Here is a 19,803-nt window from a genome sequence, read left to right as displayed (position 1 = left end):
TGTGATGCATACACCCCCATTTGCTTAAATGCAGGAAGATCTCTGATCCATCCTCACAAGATATGTGAAAGCATATAAATCCAGGTTCCACCCGATCTATTATACCTGTGAGAATAAATATTGCTGCAAACACTAAATGACTAATTTTAGGTTTGCAGCATTTAAAACATATTTTTGGCATGCTTTGATACCATGCAAAAGTCCTTATATGATTTCTTTTTCTTTCTCGGTCCACATTTTCATAGTCACTGAATATGAAACACTTTTGCTGAAAGGACTCAAATGGTAATGAGGAAATTGACAAAATGCTGTGGGTTGGAGTTGTCCCATTACTATTTGTGTGTTTTATTCCAATAATAGTTAGGATATTTAAAAAAAAAAGCAGTATTCAGAGCATACAAAATTCCTCTAAAGTACACTGTCACTGCTTTTTATATGGAAATCCATTTAATCGTACAGTTTTCTATACTATGTCAACATATTTCTCACATATTGTAGGTGCAATATGCAGTAAATCCCCAAAAGACCCATCATATAAACTTTGAACGAATTTGAAGCACAAATCAGAAAAGTTTTAGTTTTTATTAATGAAGAAAAAAAATTCACCATAGCTTGAATAGGTCTGCCAAATACCTTTGTTCAGTACGATCAGAGATCCTGTTCCACAAAGAAGGTGCACCAGTAATGATGACTGGAAATGGAGAACTGCATGTCTTGGACTAAAAAGCAGTGAATAGCACCGAGAATTTCTTTTTTTTTTTTTCTTGTTTTCTGGTCACACTTATCCACAATATACGCATGGATTTTTCTGTGCATGAATATGAATACTGGAAATGGTCTGATATGTTTACAGAACCACAGGGCAAACATTGCTGAATGATGTATAGCTTAATTTATTATGATTCGTTCCAAAATGGGAATGTCAGCTACTACAGATATGCTAAATGACATGTATTGCTTACTACTGAAATGCGATTCATTCCAGAATGGGTCTGATATGTTTACAGAATCAGCCAAAAAAGGTGGACCATTCAGAACCATGATATGCAGCATGGAGGCGGACAGTATCTATGTAGCTACATGGAATTGGAATGCTGTCTCACCTTCTATATTCCAGTTTGGGCCTCCAGCTGGGGTACAAAGTTATATGCTTTTTTCAGAAGTTTGTTCAACAGTTGCTGATACTTTCACAAACTGTAGAAAGTGTGCTAACACCAGATTTGTATTGCGCGTATACTTTAGCCCATGCACTGAAAGCAATAGTCAGTAACATGCAAGCTTGAAATTACTTCAATGTCATTGCTTATGACATCATTACCCTGACAAATCTTAGCAGAAACATTATGAAAAAAGAAAAAAAAAAAAACTAATAAATGCATTTTAAAGGAATAAAGCCACGTGAGTTCATCAAAACTGAGTCATTGTAGCATGATAGGAAGTCAGTAAACTTAACCAGTACTGTAAGATACTCTACCGTGTCTGATACTTTCATGAAAGATTCTGGCATCATCTTTGTTCAAAGCCAGCATGGACTCACTTAGAGCTGTAATCAAGGCAGATGAACACTGTAATGTGGTGTCTGGAGAAATATTACCTTTTTATGATTTTCTTTATTCTAACTTATTATCTATAACTCAGAAAAATAGCTAAAGTTGCAAAACACATTTGTTTCTGTTGCTTACATTTCAAATGTAGAATGTAAAAAAAAAACCATGAAACCCTTAAACTTAGCCCCAAATAATTAATTTTGCAAAAGGCACTGACTTTTTTTTATACTGTTTTACTTCTAAAGTAAAGTATGAAACCTGCTAAATTAATAACATTTCTTCTACCTGGGATCAACATAATCTAATGGAACACTGCCAATCCCACATTTATGGAGATGGAGATAGTACATGTCAATATGTTGTTATTCACTAGGAGGACATACAGACATCTCACGTTGCAATGAGACATCCAGCAACAGCCAACAAACGGAAAATATTGGTTTTATTAATGTGGAAATGGAAAACATATATTACACAACATGCAAGGATGCAAAATCAAATACAAATAGAGACTGAAAGATTTTACAAAGTCAAACAGTCAATACAACACCAATGAGACACAACACCATTATGCTACAGTACACATAACTGCTGTGTGTAAGTTCATGTTTGAAAGTCACTGTATTACAGCATGACCTGTCGACCTTTGCAAGTCATCCTGCATATTGAACTGCCACAAAAAAGTGTGTCACTGACTTGCCAGGAGTTGGAATGTGGCAAAAATGTATCTGAAAGCATGGATTGCCCGAGCAGCCCAGGCTGACTACACTGTACATCATTGTAATTCAGCAGGAACTGTTTGCTGTCTTTTTTTTTTTTTTCTGTCTTTCTGAAGTGATAACCTACATTTCATTTTGTAGCTCTTGCAGTCTTTCTGTGCATGTGCAGAAGTGTCCTTTGACATTCCTTGTCATACCTTCAGGTTATAGAGTTTCCAGACTTTCTGTACAACAGGTCAAACAGTCTAAATGCCATGACCCGAAGATATTATTTCAGTATGAAAAACAGTGGTTTCCACAATTTATGTTTAAGAGCCACATTGTATATGACAGTGATGAAATAAATCATTTTTCTACTTCAGTTTGATTTATGTTGTTTAACCACATAATTTACAACTTGCTATACAATATTTAATCTATTTTACAATACATATTTAATCTTGTATGCAACTTTATTTAAAATGTCCCGTCCATAACTTAAGATAAAAAATCAGGAATTTTGCAGCAAATCATGCTTAGTTCAAACATTAACAATATGTATGAATAAGGTATTTAAAGCTGTGTTTAGTTATCATACATTTACTGATTATGCCTTCTCAGGAGTGTAAAAGACAGTAAAATGTATTTTTAAGATTCAGTATAATTCTTGTACTTATAAAAATAAGGCAGCCATCATGTGGAGACTATGTACACTTATTAAATTTGCTTGTAGAGTTTTAAGAGTGAGGATGATTATTTAATCATGAAGAAATAAAGCAAATATAAAATAAAGAAAGCATGCACATGGAATCACAGAACAAACTTGAATAGAACTGATTAGTGACATACATAAACTCAGTTCAAGAGTATTATGTATTGGTGAGTTAGATATAAAATAGAAAAGGAAAATGCATGCAAACAGCTAATGTAACATTTACCGTGACAGAGGGAAATATAGCAAGGAACAACCAACTATAATTATCTGGAGCACTGATAATTGAGAAAGAACCAGTTAATACACAAAGTCAATAAGACCACTCATCAGCATGCATGACAAGCAGGTCCGCAAAGTCGAATTGCTGCAACAGTCTCAGGCTCCATTTACCTTCGCTATCTGACATGGCGCCTTGCAGGTCATCCATGATGAATGCGATGTCACGATCATAGCCACGTGTCCGAGATTCCTCCCTCATGTGTTGCTGTACTTCTGGTAGAGAATGGCTTGAACCAAATTGGTCTCTGGAGTCAGCAGATATCGGAGGGAGAGGACCAGCAGAGGCTCTCGCCATGCCCATGGGCTGACCCACTGGGCTCAAAGGGCTTTCCTCTTCAGAGTTCTGAGCTACAATAGGGATACGACCTCGACTTTGGCTGATAGGTAAACTGGTGGGCTTTGCTCTGGCAACTCCTGGGGCAAATGCTGCATCCAGGACTTCCCCTTCTGTTTTAAGTCTGAGTGAGGAACTGGACAGGTCCCTTTTTATGGACAGATCCAAGCCATAGACTGAAGAGGGACGGGATGAGGGGCGAGAAGACGGACGGGAACGGGTGCCACTTGGATAGGTGCCATCATCGTGAGCAGTGGCTCTGAGAGTAGATCCAAGACCAAGAGACTGTCCAAGATTAAGAGAACCAGAAAGGTTGGCCCCAAGGGAAGAGCCTAAATATTTTTGCTGTTCAGACAAATTTTTTCTCAGCCCAAAGGTAATCTCATCCTGGAGTAACCTTGCCCTGGCTGCAAGACTGGACACAGAGGAAGCCCCAGATCCCATATAACTACCAAATTCTGGCTCGATGTCCCTACTCTCCTGGATTGGGGAAAATTTGGTGATAGCTTTAGGGTCTATTAAAGCCTTTTTGTTCTTCATTTGTTTCTGGTAAAGCACAGCGGCTGGGAGTTGCTTTGCAGCCTGTTTTTCAAGAGTAAGTCTGCCAATGCTGTATTTCTCTCCTTTAGGAAAGTGGCGAAAACTGCTATCACTGGGGAGATACTGGGGGAGGCCCAGGCCTGCTAAGTGCTCCAGGCCCTCAGTTCCTCGTCTGAACTCTTGCTTGATTTGTTGCTTCAGCAGCTTCAGCTCGTATGGCTCCTCCATGGTGTCGTCTTCTCCTTTACCATATCGAGATGAGCCAAGAAATTCTGCCACCTAAAAGGGTGAAAAAATATAACATGTTTAAAATAATTCATTCTGCATTTACACAAGTCTTTGTTATATAAAAGCAGGATTTCACATGTATACTTATTTGTAGTCATTTTTGTACTCCATAAACCTCATAAATAAGGGATCAATTTAATGTAATAAATGTGAAAGTATTCTTTTTTTCTTTACAGCAATTACTAGTTGTATAACAATTTATCAAAATTATTTAAATTAAATATTTGAAGCATCACTTTAGTAGCAATTGGATGTTTTTTTTTTTAAACACTGATATGACAATGTTGAAGAGCACTGTCCCCAAACTACCAGGGATTTGCTGTAACTGCAAAACTGTCTATGAATGATTCTGGGGCAGCTGTGTGCTCTTTCAATGTTAATTAATGCATCAAAGTATCTGCTTGTGATTAAGAGCTGATAAGTGCTATTTTTTATTGAGGCAAAATCAATTGTTGTATGTAAAACAATCATAAAATGCTGTGAAATTTGAAAACTTCTTACAATGAACATTTTGATAACAGCACAGTGCTTTCAAAACATCAAGAGAGTCAGAAAACAGTTAACTTGGGTAATTTGCTAAGGAATCCTGTGGTAGAATGGTATCTGTTAAATGTAATTTGCACAGTGAAGAAAAACCTCTTTATGGCCAAAGAGACAGTACAAAAAATAAAATCTTGGCAGACTCTCAGAGGACAAGAATAAAATCTTTTGTACCTCAAAAGGAGACATTACACATTCCAACAAACATGAAAATGTAATAAAACAGTAACAACACATATTTTAGACTTACAAAATAAAAGGAACTTAAACTCCACTAAATGATTTTAATGGGAAAGTGTGATGGACAAAACAAAAAGAGAAACAACTAAGACCAATATACTGTGAAAACATGAAAAACTGAAGATGGTAAATGCTAAAGGTATTTACCTCTGCAGTGCGTCTGACGTCGGCAGCCCTGAGAAGTCTGTCTGCCTTGGATAACTCCTTATCAGGAAGGTTGAATCCAGACCCCAAGCTGGTATTGCTAAGTCCTGTTGAGGCCTTGGTGAGCTCCCCTATGTCCTCTATGAGCACGTAGTTCCTGGCATTGTGGTGGTCAATATCAGCATAGAATGAATCTGCAGAAATGCTGGACATTGGACTAGAAGCCATGCTCCTTTCCTCTAGTCCAACCCTCAAGTCTAAGTTCCCATACTTGCCCCCCAAGTGAGCCACTCCATAGCCACTCTCTGTTGAGGTTGGCACAATGAGCAGAGGTTGGTTGCGTATCACCTCGTAATTGGTGGTTATTTTAGGCTCTAAATCGGACAAAGTAGTTTGCCGCTGCTTCCCCTGTTGCAAGAGAAGGGCATGTTGGTAGCTGCTAGTCTGAGCCTGGGAATGGGAGAGGGACAGTGTAGGGTAAGGAGACACCTGTTGATGGTACAGGGGCTGCTGCTGGTACAGGTTTTGCTGGGTATAGTGGCTGGTAGTTTGGGTCTGAGGAACATACTGTGCATAGTGAGAGTAGGGACTAGTTAGTGTGTTGTACTGGGAATCAGCCTCTGTTTGAGGAGGGATAAATTGGTCAAATTCTGACTGAGGAGCTGTTCGTGGTCTCTCAAGGCCATCACCCCTGGCTTCTCTGAGATTGCCAACCTCACTGTCTGACATGTAGTCTCTTTCCTCTGCCACCCCCTGGAGATAGGCCCTCTCTCGCTTCTCTCTTTCCTTTAACAAGGCCTCCTTGCGGCGGTTTATGCCCATCTCCAGATACCTAGCAAAGCAGAAAAACATTAAAATTTAAGGACTAACAGTTCACTTAACGAAATCACCAAAGAAAAAAAAATATATTGCAGTTTCTCACACATTTGTACCTGTTACAATGTGTAAGAGTGGAGAGGTCTCACTGACTGTTGTTAAGGACGCCTTTTAGCCCTTAAGCTATCAAGATGCAAAGGGAATCATGCAGATGAAAATAAAAATGATGATGGCATGAGATGGAGGAATATAATGACACCTAGCTCACTATTTCGGCAGTCTAAAGTAATTATTTGTTAATGGATAAATGTGGCATGGTCTTACAATAAGGGAAAAAAATGGGGACCTTTAATCATGAATTGAATCATATCTAGCATCTTACCGCAACTTTGCATCAATCTCCTTTTCCTCTTCATCTAGCTCAGCTTGTTTCTTGCGAAGTTTAGAAGATTCCCTCTCCACTAGATCAAGCTCCTTGTCAATGTCCTGCAGAATCTTTGCGCGGGCGATCGTTGTACTGCGGGCAAGACGGCGACGTGCAGAGTTGGTGCTGTATGCTGATCTTCCTGTCATAGAGTCATCCTCTGGAGGGGGGTCTGGCAATGTCCGCTTTACTTTCTTACCTGTACCAGAGGGTGATCCTCTGCCCTGGAAGACACACACATACTTTTAATGTCGGAATAAAATTAAGTGTGCGCATGTAAAAAATATTGTCAATGACTTTTTAAAAGACTTACTGAATAGCTGTCTGCATAGTATGCACCCGTCCTGTCTTCTTTGGAAGGATTAAGGGATTTAGGATCAGATAGAGACTTCTGACCAGCCTTCAATGTCCGAGGGCCAGATGAAAATCTGGTTGGGTCAGCTGTTAACATTCTCTGCCCTCCATATGACTTTTCAGGAGATAGAGGAGACACTGAGGTGTAGAGGACTTTAGACTTAGAGGGCATGTCTGCTGTTAGATGTGTGCTGTAGCCCACCTCAATTGGTGTATGCCTCCTATCAGTGTCTGTCTGACAACTTAGACTGCCACCTTTCTGAGAGCTCTCTGGAGCTGATATATGTTTAACAATTTCTACCTTTGTGTCCATTTGGACATTGGGCCGTTTTATAGTTCCAGAGTGGTCAGTCTGGACAGAAATCTCTGCAACTGTCTGGATGGCAATACTAGAGACCTTAGAGCCATGTTTTCCCTCACTACTGTGTTTTCGAGAGCGCCTTCTAGCTTTGGTCGGAGCATCCCACTCCTCTTGATCCTCATCATCGGTGTGGGCTGAGCTATCATTATTTCTCTTACTCTTCTTTCTTCTCCCCACATGCTGCTTCTCTGCTGAATCTTCATCATCTGTCTGAACTCCACTATCAAGTATTTTTTTCCCTATGTCCTGATCAGCTTGAAGCTTTATAATGTTAAACTGGTCATGACTTTCATCTAGATGTATGCCTATAGATGGAGGTGTAGACTCATCTTTTACAGGCCAGTATTGGCCACTGTCCCCTACTCCAGCATATTTAGCTTCTAAAAGGTTTCCTGTTGTACCAATAGTACCATAATGTTCATCAAGTTGCCGCTGAAGTTGCAGTTGAAGTTGCTGGATTTGTTGTAACTGCTCTTTCTGCTGAGCATAGGTCTCCTGCTGGGCTACCATGTGGGCATGATGTTCTTCTTCTTGTTGCAGGAGAAGCTGCTGCTTCAGTGCCTGGAGTTCTTCAAGCTCCCTTTGGACCATAAACTGCTCCTGTTCTCTGTAACGCTGGATTTCTTGCCTTTCCCACTCCAGTTCCTCAGCTAGACAAAGCTGCTTAAGCTTTTCTAGTTCTAGAAACTCTCTCTCCATCTGATACTGGGCCATCTTAGCATTGTCTAAGCCAGGAAATATTGGGGAAGACGCCAAGGCATCCAAAGAGGCAGCAATTGCTTCCAGGGTGGTGTCTGAGTACATTTCTGGATAGCCTGTTATGATGTCAGCCAAAGCTGTTGGTAAGAGTTCCTTAGGTAGCCCTGTTTCAAAAGGAATGATCTGTCCTGGGTCTGTAGTGGGAATGAAACCATATGGATGCAGTAAGGTATGGTCCTGGATTGCTGATGTAGGTGTTAAGACGGTGCTAAAGATGGAGCCTGGTTGAGTTGTAATTGCATATGTGGACGGAACTGGTGCAGCAACAGAAGAATATACTATTCCATCTGAGGTTCTTAGGGTACTATTTACACCAAATCCAGCAGCAGGGACCTGGGAGTATGGAGAAGTAATCATCGCAGGGTAGACTCTGGCAGCTTTGCTGGTGTAGTCTAGCGCTTCACCTGCCATAACAAGTTTAAAGGTAGATTTTACTCGATCAAGTCATTTCTAATTTGAGGAACAAATAAACTGTACAACATATGATATTAAAGGCATGCAATTTGGGTTTACTGCACATGCATATCTGCATTCATTTTGGCTAGCAAGATGCGAAACCAAAGTATTGTGGGAGTACACGCAGGCACACACATGCATCTGTTAGAAAGATAAAAAATAAAGAAAAAGAGAAAAAGCAGATGTTACTATTTCATAAAAACATGCAAAATATACAGCACAACAAACTAAATTAAGAAACAATCACATTCAGGCAACACTGAACTAAAGCTATGAAAATAAATATGAAAATTGAAAATACATTGAAGCGAAAACATTTCTAAAAAATGTTTTAGGTCTCCTAATAAAACGCAAAGTTGAGCACAAATCTTGACAGATAACAATCTAAAAAATATTGAGAGATTACCCTACTCACCTGCAGAAAGTTTAGTGGCAGTGAGATCTATAGCACCATCTGAAGATCCGCTGAGGCAGTCGTAGTCATGCTTAAGATCATATGAGGACAATCCTGCATCTGCCAGATTGGTCTCAGACAATGATGCTATTACACCATTAGTTCCTCTCACTCCATGCACTGCAGCATTATCATATTGATAGTGATCATCTTTGTAGGGAAAACTGGTGTCAGGCTGGGTTGTAACTGGAGGGTGTGTTCTGCAGCTTCCTGTAAATGGCAGCTTGTAAATTACATCACAGCATACACTCCTCCTACCAGCTGTGAGGTCCACTGGAATTCCACCATCCTCCACAACAGTGGTCACCACTCCTGGGCTTGTATCAGACAATGCCACCATAGCCCTCACTGGTCTGTAGTTTGACAAATCCATGGCTCCTGTTGCCTCTAGACAAACAGCGGGACTTCCATTGCTGATAACTGCTGGTGCTGAAGTTACTGATTGTTTTCCTCCAGAAGACACAAGAGCTTCAAATGAAAGATTAATCGGTAGATCTTGAGCTGTAGATGCTACAGGACTGACTATGGGCTGGGCCTTCACAGGTCTATAAACAATTTGTGCTAGTGGCTCAAATGGTTTGTATGTGGCAAGAGACAGCGGTAATGATGTAACAGGGCCCTGCAAATCAAGCGGTTTTTCTGCTGGAGTTTTGTTATATGAAGCAATGGTAGCAGTGCATGTGACAATTGTAATGCTGTCAGTGACTACAGACAATGTTGTTGAAGGGGTGATCTCTGCACTAAGATTTACAATCTCAGGCTGCACTGCTGTAATATGACGTCCACTAGAGTCACTTGAAAAAGTTTGTCGACATGACTCTGATGGAGTCAGGTCCATGCCTTGCTCAGTCATCTTTATGCCAGCCTTGATAGTACGCAAATCAATAACATCCCCAGGATACATTATTTTACCATTCTGTTTGGGCACAGGTTGGACCTTTGCTATGTCTGGTTGTATGGTGATTGCTACACTTGGTGGAGGCACCTGTGGAAGTCTTTCATGGACAACAGAAACAGTGGTTCTCTGGACCTCAGTAGTGACCACCTGAGTGACCAGACTAGGCAGGCTTTCGGGTGGTTGACCTGAGGTGGAGATTGAAGAAGAATACATATGACTCATACTAGAAACCACCTTCTCTGGTCCTCTGATTTCTTGGCTCTCAATAGATTCTTGCTGAATTTTAGTGATGGTAACTGGAGCAACAGTTACACCCAGTGGAAGCTCATGTGCAGTGGGAATTGGGGTCCTCCTCGTATACGCTTCAGCAGTAATTATTTCCAGTGGTTGTTCATATTCTGATGAATAGGTCAAAACCTGTGGCACATGTTCTGTTGAAGGAACAGAGTCATTCCTGTAGGGGATTTGATCATCATAACCATCCACAGGTACATGTTTTTCAGCTGATATGTCAACTACTTGTGCAAATGGTAATGGTTGCTGCAATGTTATGGATTGTCTTCTTGTTGCAAAGGCTTCAGTTGTTACAACTTGCGCAGGGATTTCATAGCCTGCAGGATAGGAAAATATATCACTTGTGGGGTATGGAGGCTGTGCAATGGATGATATGGATGTCCTCCTCTTACAGGTAGTCTCTTCAGTTGTAATAACTGGCATCCCTGTTGTTGCCAAACGCTGAACATCAGATGATGGTACAGAAGTTGTTCTACCATTGTCCTCCTTTGTTATGATCTCTGTGGGTGTTTCATACATAGGCTGAAATGCTATAACTTCCAGCGGAGGAACTGGGTGCGGTATCATGGAAGATGTAATCATTCCATATTCGTTTTGCATATAAGTAGCAGGGGATACATCTGGATGTGTAGTAATTTGTTGATTTTTTGTCCCCATGGGTGGTATTACTTCAGCAGTTGAATGAAGTATTGTTTCAGAAAATGCAGGTTGTGGCATTAACTCAGGTACTATAGGTGTAACTTCAGCTAACACTGTCACAGGATGAGTCACTGGAGATACCACTCCAATCTCTGGCATTGTAACAGCAGTTTCAAATTTAAAAACCCCTGCAGGAAATTCAGCTTTTGTAGGAAGGTTCACATCATTTCCACGATTTTGTTGCTGTGTAGGTAGCTGCTCTGTAACTGTAACTTCTAAAGGCTGGACAATTTGTGGTACTAATGAGAGCTCAGAAAAAGTGGGAGCATTACTGAAACCTGTAGGCAGTTCTGGTACTTTTGTGTGAGTCACTGCTTCAAATGCTGTTAGTGGTTCTTGAGCTGCAAATTCCTCAAGCTTTTCTGGTACTGTTGATGTTGTTGGAACAGTTTCTGTGACAATTATGTGAGCAGGAGCATTCTGTTCCTGTAGCATTTGAGTTGACACCTGTGAATCAGCAACAGTGGAATAAACTTCAACTGGTCCACCGTGAATGATGACTGCATCTAATGGTACTTCAGGCTGCAGTGGTAGAGTGATAACTTCCGTTAGAGACTCAAGCTCCACAGCTGCAGTTGGTCTGGATACCTGAGGAACCAGTTGTTCAGCAGTTGGTTGAACTGCTCTAGGATCTGGAAGTATACTTGGTTGTTGAGGAACAGTTGGTATAGACTGTTCACCTACCATAGCCTGAACTGTTAGTGGCTGAACAAGAACCCTTGGCTCTTCAGGCGCTATAATAACTTCTGACATTATTTCAGGTAGTGGCTGAGTAATTGATTGCTGTTGCTGGGCATATGGTTTCTTAATAGGAGGAGGTACAGTATAAGATTGAATGGAAGTGTCCTGATCAGATGATACAACAGTATTGTCCATGGGGTGTGGTTGCACAGCAGAAGGCACAGATTCTCTCCTTGCTTGTGCATCAGCAGCTACTACCTCAGAGGTTGTTACTTGCTGTGTTGCCATAATTGGAGCCACAGTAGTTGGAGGTGTATGTTTTACAGTGGGCACTGAGGCCCTCCTTATTTGAGCCTGTGCTGAGAATGCCTCAACTGATGTTTTCTGCTCTGAAGGTGTGGTTCGTACCCCTGATACTTTAGAAGATGGGATGGACCCTCGCCTCACAGGTGCTTGGACTGTTATGGTCTCAGTTGGTGAGCCAGGTTCAGATGGAAGAGTTATCACCACATAGGTTTGTAAACATTTGGCGTGTCTTGGAGAAACAGGTGACTTTGGAGATGTGGCACCTAGCTTAGACTCTACAGGTCGCGTAAGACTAAGGGACAGAGCATTTGGAGGTTCTTTCATCCTAGGCAGTGTTGCTGCTTTGGGTGCAACAGGAGGAGGGGGTGGCTTGATATTCTCTCCGGGTTTGTGGCTGAAAACTAGTCCAGCAGGAATTGATACAGGCTTAGGTGGGATGGGTGGTGGAGGCTTGGTGGTTTGACTGGTGCCAGATATTGTGACAGAAACTGGTGCTACTATTGCAGTAGCAATTGTAACTGAAGAAGAAACTGATGGCTTTGGATAAACTGCAGGTTTGGTTGACACAGAAGGAAGTGGTGTTGAATCTGCAACAACTTCATCTACACTTTGCACAACCTTTGTTACCACTGAAGGTTTAGGTGGAAGCGGTGGAGCAGAAGCTACTTGTACTGCTGGCATCTTAGGCATGAATGGGGGTGTATCTTTACCAGGTATATCTGAGAAGGGGTATGTGGTTGATTGAATGCTTTGTACATGAGAAACAGCTGTTGGTCCAGTGCTAGCTATATTCTGGGCAGTATGTCCAAACAGAGATCTGTTTTCCGCACTTGGTACTATGATGACAACATGACCCTGTCTGGTTGGAGTCACTACTTGTGGTACAGATGCACTATCTGCCTGTATAGTTTCCATTCTGGGCTGTATATCCACAACTACAGACTGCATTGGCTGGGTAGTCACTGTGGTTCCCATTACTGATGTAGTTGGTGTGACATCAACACTTTTAACAACAGGCATCTCTGTGGAAGTCTCTGGCAATGAAACTGAAGTAGACCTAGGGGGAGGAGGGGGTGGGACCTTCTTTTTGACAACTGTAGTTGATGCGGGAGTGGGTGAAATTCCTTGGTCAGTGCGAGCCTGAGCAGGGACTACCACTGGGCTCACTGATGGAATGGCTGATTGTACAGGAACTGAATGTACTACTTTGGCCTGTGCTTGAGCTGGGGTAGTTATGAGGGCTGAGATTGGTTGTGGGATTTGTGGTGTGATTGGAGCTGTAGTTGAAACCAAGTCAGGCATCTGAACTATAACTGGTCCAGGACATGACATAGGAGCAACAGTGGCTAAGGTTGGGGTTGCAGATACAAGAGGCGAAGCTGTAACCTGGACAATAGATTGAGCTGAGACTACAACAGGTACTGAGCTTGGTGCTGAGACTTGTGAAACAGTTGGAACATAACCTGGTATTTGAGATGGTGAGGAAACCAAGTCTGGCATCTGGACTACAACCGGTACAGTAGTGGATGCAAAGGGTGGAGTTGGAGCTTCAACTGTAGAAGTCTGAACACAAAGTACCTCGGCTGTTTGAGTTTTGGATGGATCAGATACCACATCTGGTATGGCAACTGTAACAGTTGTTGGAATGGAATGAGGAACTGAAGTTTCAATTGTTATTGCCCTAACTCTAGCAGGCAATTGTGCATACGTATCTGGGGGTGATTGGTCTTTGAGTGAAGTTGGAGGTGTCGGTGTGGACAGTGGAGTTGACTCTGCTGAAAGGGGTGTTTGAGCCTGAAATGAGGATGAAGATGTTGCATTAGAAGCCAAACTGGAGTCTGGACTGGCTGGCGAAGTTGGAGGGGAAACTGGCGACACAGGAGAAGGTGTAGTCGTAAGTTCTGGGGCTGATATTGGAGTTGGAATTGGTTTTGGCTCAGGCATTTCACAAACCACAGATATAGGTGCCATTTCAGTCGTTTCAGACAAAGGTGGACTAATAGATGGATCTTCCTTTGTCTCAGAGTCGTCACTTGGTGTTATGTCAGAGGAAATAGCTATGGCATACTCATCTGCAAGACTATCATCATCCTCCTCACCTGATGAACACTGGGTAATTTTAAGGTCTGGTATAGGAAACAATGCTTTTCTCAGTGCAGGATGTTGAGGAACCATTGGCCTAACAAAACTTATAGCTCCACTGGGAGCACATGGAACAACAGTTACCTCATGACGCTTAGGGGGTTCAGTAGGACGTGGTGGGGCTGGGCGTTTCTTTTTCTTTGCTGGAAATTCACTTAAAGTATCCATAGTCAAAGAAGGTATATCACTTTGTTCAGTGATCTTTGTCTCTTCTATGGGAATGGTCACCACACAAGTGTCATCAACTGGAGGATCATATACCAAAACCTCTGAAAAAGTAGATTCCATGGCAGTCTGGGCCTGTTGAAATTCCTCCTCTATCATCATCAGTTCTCTTTTTTTCTGCATCATCTCTTCATAAACTTCCTCCGGGGACCTTAGTTTTTTAAGAGACTGAGCACCATTATTAGTTTCTTCCTCTTGAGATTCAGTTAATGCAATGTCAGGTTCTTCAACTAAAGATTCATAAAGATAGTCCTCTATTGCCATCCCCCCATAAAGTGGCTCAATATCAGGACTCTCTCCTGGAATAGCCTTTGTTTTTTGGATAATTTCCTCATAAGTCTCTTCAGCACTCTTTAATGATTTTGTCCCAGTGTCCTTTCCAGTAAATGGGTCAGATGGAATGTATGGAATGACTGTTGGTGAAGGTTTACGTCCTCTCTGTACAGCTCTACTAATCTCTGAATCTGATTCTAAACTGGCAGAATTCTCAGAACCAGATGTTTTACGACTTTCATCAGTTGCAGTTACTTCTCTTAGATCCTCTGTGGAGGAAATATCTCCCGGTGGAGACAGTGGTTGGCCATGTGCCTTTATTTTTTCTTCCTCAGAGGAGTCTTCAATGGTGGGGAGAGGCTGGGTGGGCTGTCGTGGCTTACCTTTTCGATGTTGTTTTTCCCCACTAATCTTTCTGTGATGAGGACTGCTATCACTGTCCTCATCCAGAGATGAGGCTGATGTAGGTGATGATCCTGGAGTAAAGCTAGAGGCCTGAACACTCGATGACCCTTTTGATAGGGATTCTGTGATGCTTTCCACTTCTTCATCAGTGCTTTGTCTCTGCTTCATGACTGGAATAGCTTTCTTAAATGTAGTCCTGGGCATTGCTTCAGGAACAGTTTGAGGAGTTGTTACATCGGATTTTTGGATGGTTTCACTCCTGGCTGGACTGTCTTCATTATCTGTGTCACCTTTTCTTGTCAGAGGTTTGGCTGTCACAAAAGCATTATCAAGCTCAGCATCCTTGATGGTTTGTACATTTGCCAAATTCCTTTCTTTTTCATCATCTGAGACAGACATTTCCTCTTCACCACCCATACCCATTATCTGCTTGCGGATGAACTCGTCATCTTCAACAGAAGAATCAGCACTTTCAGTTTTGATGTCCTCACTGCTTGATGAAACAGTGCTAACCTTTAAGACCTTTCTTTGGATTTTAGGCGATGGTGAAGGTGTGAGCTCACTTTCACTGCTCTCATCCATCCCTTGGAAACTCAAGCGCCTTCTCTCAGCTTTAACTTGTTCTTTTATGGGGAGTGGTTCAATATCACTTGTCTTTTTCTCATTCAGTTCTGGTAGTACAGGTATAATATGGGGTTGATCTTCATCGTTTTCTTCTGTTTTGGATTTAATTGTTTCGGAGTCAAGTATAGTTTCAACTAGAACGTGCTCAGTAAGTTGTGATTTTCTCCTGTCCACTGATGTGCCTGTGTCTTCATCTTGATCCTATGAAATGTGCAGAAAAAAACAGAGATAAATATACACTTAAGTTTTTTAAAGCTGTGCTAATTTGCATATTGCAAAAACAAGCTTAACAAAATTTTAATCACTCTTCAGTTAAGCAGTTTAACTACAACTTAAAAATGTGAAATAATACAATTTCTTTCAACCATGCTTCTCTAATAGTAGAGAAAACATAATTTAGCTTTTTCAATGTTTATAACTCAAATATTTAAATGTAATGATGTAAATTCAAAAGTTTCATACACACATACACACATATATATATATATATATATATATATATATATATATATATATATATTTACATATATATATATATATATATATATATATATATATATATATATATATATATATATATATATGTATATATATATTTACATATATATATATATATATATATATATATATATATATATATATATATATATATATATATATATATATAAACTTAATAAACTTAAGTTTAATCTGATGGTAGACAACATTTTTAACAAAGAATGACCCCTTCTTACTTTTATAGTCGCACTTTCTGCAGACGCTTCATGTGGCTCTGAAGTGACATCAGTAATCTTTTTAATTTTCTTATCAGTCACTTCCTTACTGTCAGCTTCTTTGGATGGTTCTGCTTCCATTACCAGCTCCTCCTTTTGTGACTTTTCTTGTGGCAGAGACTTTGTTGCCTCTTCCCGTTTCAATTGATCATCAGGTTGTTCTTTTGTAATGATACTTTCTTGAACAGCAGGCTCTGACTTTATTTTAGCTTCTGGAGCAACTTCAGACACTGTAGTCTCTGCAGCTATAGGGGATTTGGGTACATTCGTTACCTCAGACATTGGAACAGAGGAAGTTGTAGATGCATCTGCTTCATCTTTAATGTCTTGAATTTCAGGTTTTGGCTTTTGAGTTTTGGAAAATTCTGTCCCACTGATGCCCATTATTTCAGGCCTTTCTTCAATTTCAGTGGTTTTATTTGTAGGAACCTTTATGTTTGACACTTCAGCCTTTGATGTTACTTCTGGCTGCTGCATTTGTATCACAGCCTCTGTAAGGGGTTTTTCTTCCAATGGCTGTTTTTCTGCTGTAACTTTGGTGTATATGGACTTGGTCTGAAGTTTATGTTGTGTAGAAGGAATGGCAGCTGTGGTATCCATCTTGACAGGTTGTTCTGTTGCTTTTGTGGTTGTAACTATTGATACTTCCTTCATAGGAGCTTGTTCAGGTTTTGGTTTTATGGATGCAGGTATAGTTTCAGCTTTTGTGGCTGTAGTTTCAGGCTCTGCCATTTTGATTGCAGCTGTGGTATCCATCTTGACAGGTTGTTCTGTTGCTTTTGTGGTTGAAACTATCGGTATTTCCTTCATAGAAGCTTGTTCAGGTTTTGGTTTTATGGATGCAGGTATAGTTTCAGCTGTTGTGGCGGCAGTTTTAGGCTCTGCCATTTTGGTTGCAGGTGTGGTCTGAGTTTCTGACTTGGTAGGTACAGATGTAGGTTGAGGTATTTTCCCAGAGTCTCCCAACTGTCCTGACAGAGCTCTTTGAGTCTGGCAGCTCAAACACAGCCATTCATTCTGAAAAGAAACAAAGAGAACAACATATGAAAAGAAAAAAAGATTTAAAAAAAAAAACAAAAAACATTACAAGCTCAAACTGTTTTATTCTTTTCTTTTCTGTTTTTTTTCCTCCTAACTGAAGAGGTTGACGTGTACTTTTTATCATGCTCATCAAGCATCATCATATTCACAAGCATTGTAGAACAGTTTTTGGCGTTCAAAGCCTGTAACTGTTCATTTTCACAAAGCTGTTGCTACCTTTGTTTGTATGTGTATATACAGCATAACACACTGGGAGCCGAGCATTCATCTGCTCTGCCTCTCATCTCTGGAAAACCCCCTCCCGACCTCCAAAACAGTGATTCAACACAACCGCTCAAATCTGAACTCAAAACACATCTGTTCAAACTGCCATTCTCACTGTAACATTTCACACTATTTCTGACCATTGTTTCTTGCATCTTTTATCTGAGTGTATTTATTGATTTGTTCTTGATGTTATTGTTGTGTTTTCTCTTGCAGGGTGACCTTGTTTCAAGAAAGGCATCAAATAATAATAATAAAAAATAAACAATAATAAAAATAATAAAATATAATAATAATAAAAAATATTATTATAATAATAATAATAATAATAATAATAATAATAATAACAACAACTATTATTAATATCAGTAGTAGTAATACTACTACTACTACTACTACTACACCATAACCTTTTACAGCCCTATCTCACAAACAAAAGGTATTTACCATACCATATCATTAAAAAAAAAACAAACATTCATTTAAACATTATGTTAACTAAATATCAACTATGCAAGTATGAAAAATTGCAATCTGTAATCAGTCTAACCTTATTCAAGAATTATCTCCTGTTTGAAAGACACCTTATCAAGTCAATAGTGCTGGTACTGAAAGGTCTATGAACAAGTTTATGACAACACATAGACATCCAGTAAAATCCTTCTCATTCATGTAAAGGCTGCATTGTGGAAAAGAATTTTGGAAATATGTGTAAGCAACATGTTTGTGACCGTGTCATTTCTTTGCTAAAACTTATTGAAGAAATGAAACTAAACAAAACAAACAAAAAAAAAATCCCTCATTCCAAAAGACAACGTAAAAAAGTGCAAAAATATTATAATATGATATTTTATAAAAGAAAAAAAACCCTTTGAGTGCTGTCCAAGTCTCACTATTTGTATGTGGAGCAATGGTCTTACACAAATGAAAAATGAAAAATGAACTGATAAATAAAAATTAATAATTATGTGTTTGGATGAATGACAAAGAACCATTGCAACACTTTTTGTGTCACATACAACTAACAGTCAGGTAACTGTATGTTCCACCATAAAAAAAAATAAAAAAATAAAATCCTATTTTAACTATAAAATATATATTCTGTATCTTCTGAAGACCAAAAAAAAAAAAAAAAAAAAAAAAAAAAAAAAAAAAAAAAAGCAGTCTAAAGCAGCAAAATAATAAAGTGACTGCACAAAGCAAAAAGATTTGCTGAGTAATCATCACACTCAAAGTGATATGAATTCACTTGTCAGCCCATTTGATCTATACGGCAAACCTAACACATTCGCAGATAAATATTTATAATAATTACAATCATTCACTATGTGTGGTTATATTAACGTCCTGCTAATACAACACACTCCTCATTGCCTGTAAGACAGCAATAAAAAATGCTTACCTTGCACAGGAGCTAATCGCATTTTCTATGGAATGTGACTACTTTTTAATGTAATCCTCTGAAAACATGTTTTATCACATCTAAGCTGCATTAATGGATCGGTAAAGAGGAGGGGATAGCAAGCCTGTCACAGAAAAAGCAGGATGTCTATGCTGGCAACCTAGCAGACCGAACACAGCAATGCGCTTGCCTCTGCAGAGACAGAGCCGTTCTGAAGCAGGACAGAGGGGGAGATCAAAACACACACGTTTCCTGTTGAACAGCTTAAAGTTTTAATAGCTTCATCAATGAGGTTATGCATGAGGATGTCGGGAGAAGAAATGAATAACTTTATGTTGGTTCTATAATGCAAAGTTGGGAGAATGCTGTCATCTGCTTTCCAAAGCTGGGGGTGTAATATGCCTACAAATAGCAGTAGTAACAGCATAATTAGCTGCAATGCTGTAAAATGTGACTGAATGAGAAAATAGTTATGACAGAGTTACAGCTGGGATTGTAACATATGAACAGTCTCTGATAAATAAAGCAATAACTAATGCAGCACTTTGTCTGAAAACTGACACTGACGCACCCCCTTTGCCTGAAATCGAGATGCTGTTGTGCAGTCACTTGTGGTTCATACAGAAGTACGATAATCCTATTTGCTCCAGCAGGACAGATACCTCATCAGCGCTGTGCATTATGTTGATAATTGTATAACTCCGTAAATGATTTATATTTTAATTTCATGCAATATGAGGCAAGCTCACTCTCAGCAGTGCTTACCTACAGACACAGAGAAACACTTATGAGTTCACATAAAAATGTGCATGTTATTCAAGGCAATG

This window comes from Telmatherina bonti (assembly GCF_933228915.1).
Source record: "Telmatherina bonti genome assembly, chromosome: 2".
NCBI classification, from domain to species: Eukaryota; Metazoa; Chordata; class Actinopteri; order Atheriniformes; family Telmatherinidae; genus Telmatherina; species Telmatherina bonti.
Note: the sequence above shows the minus strand (reverse complement) of the source record.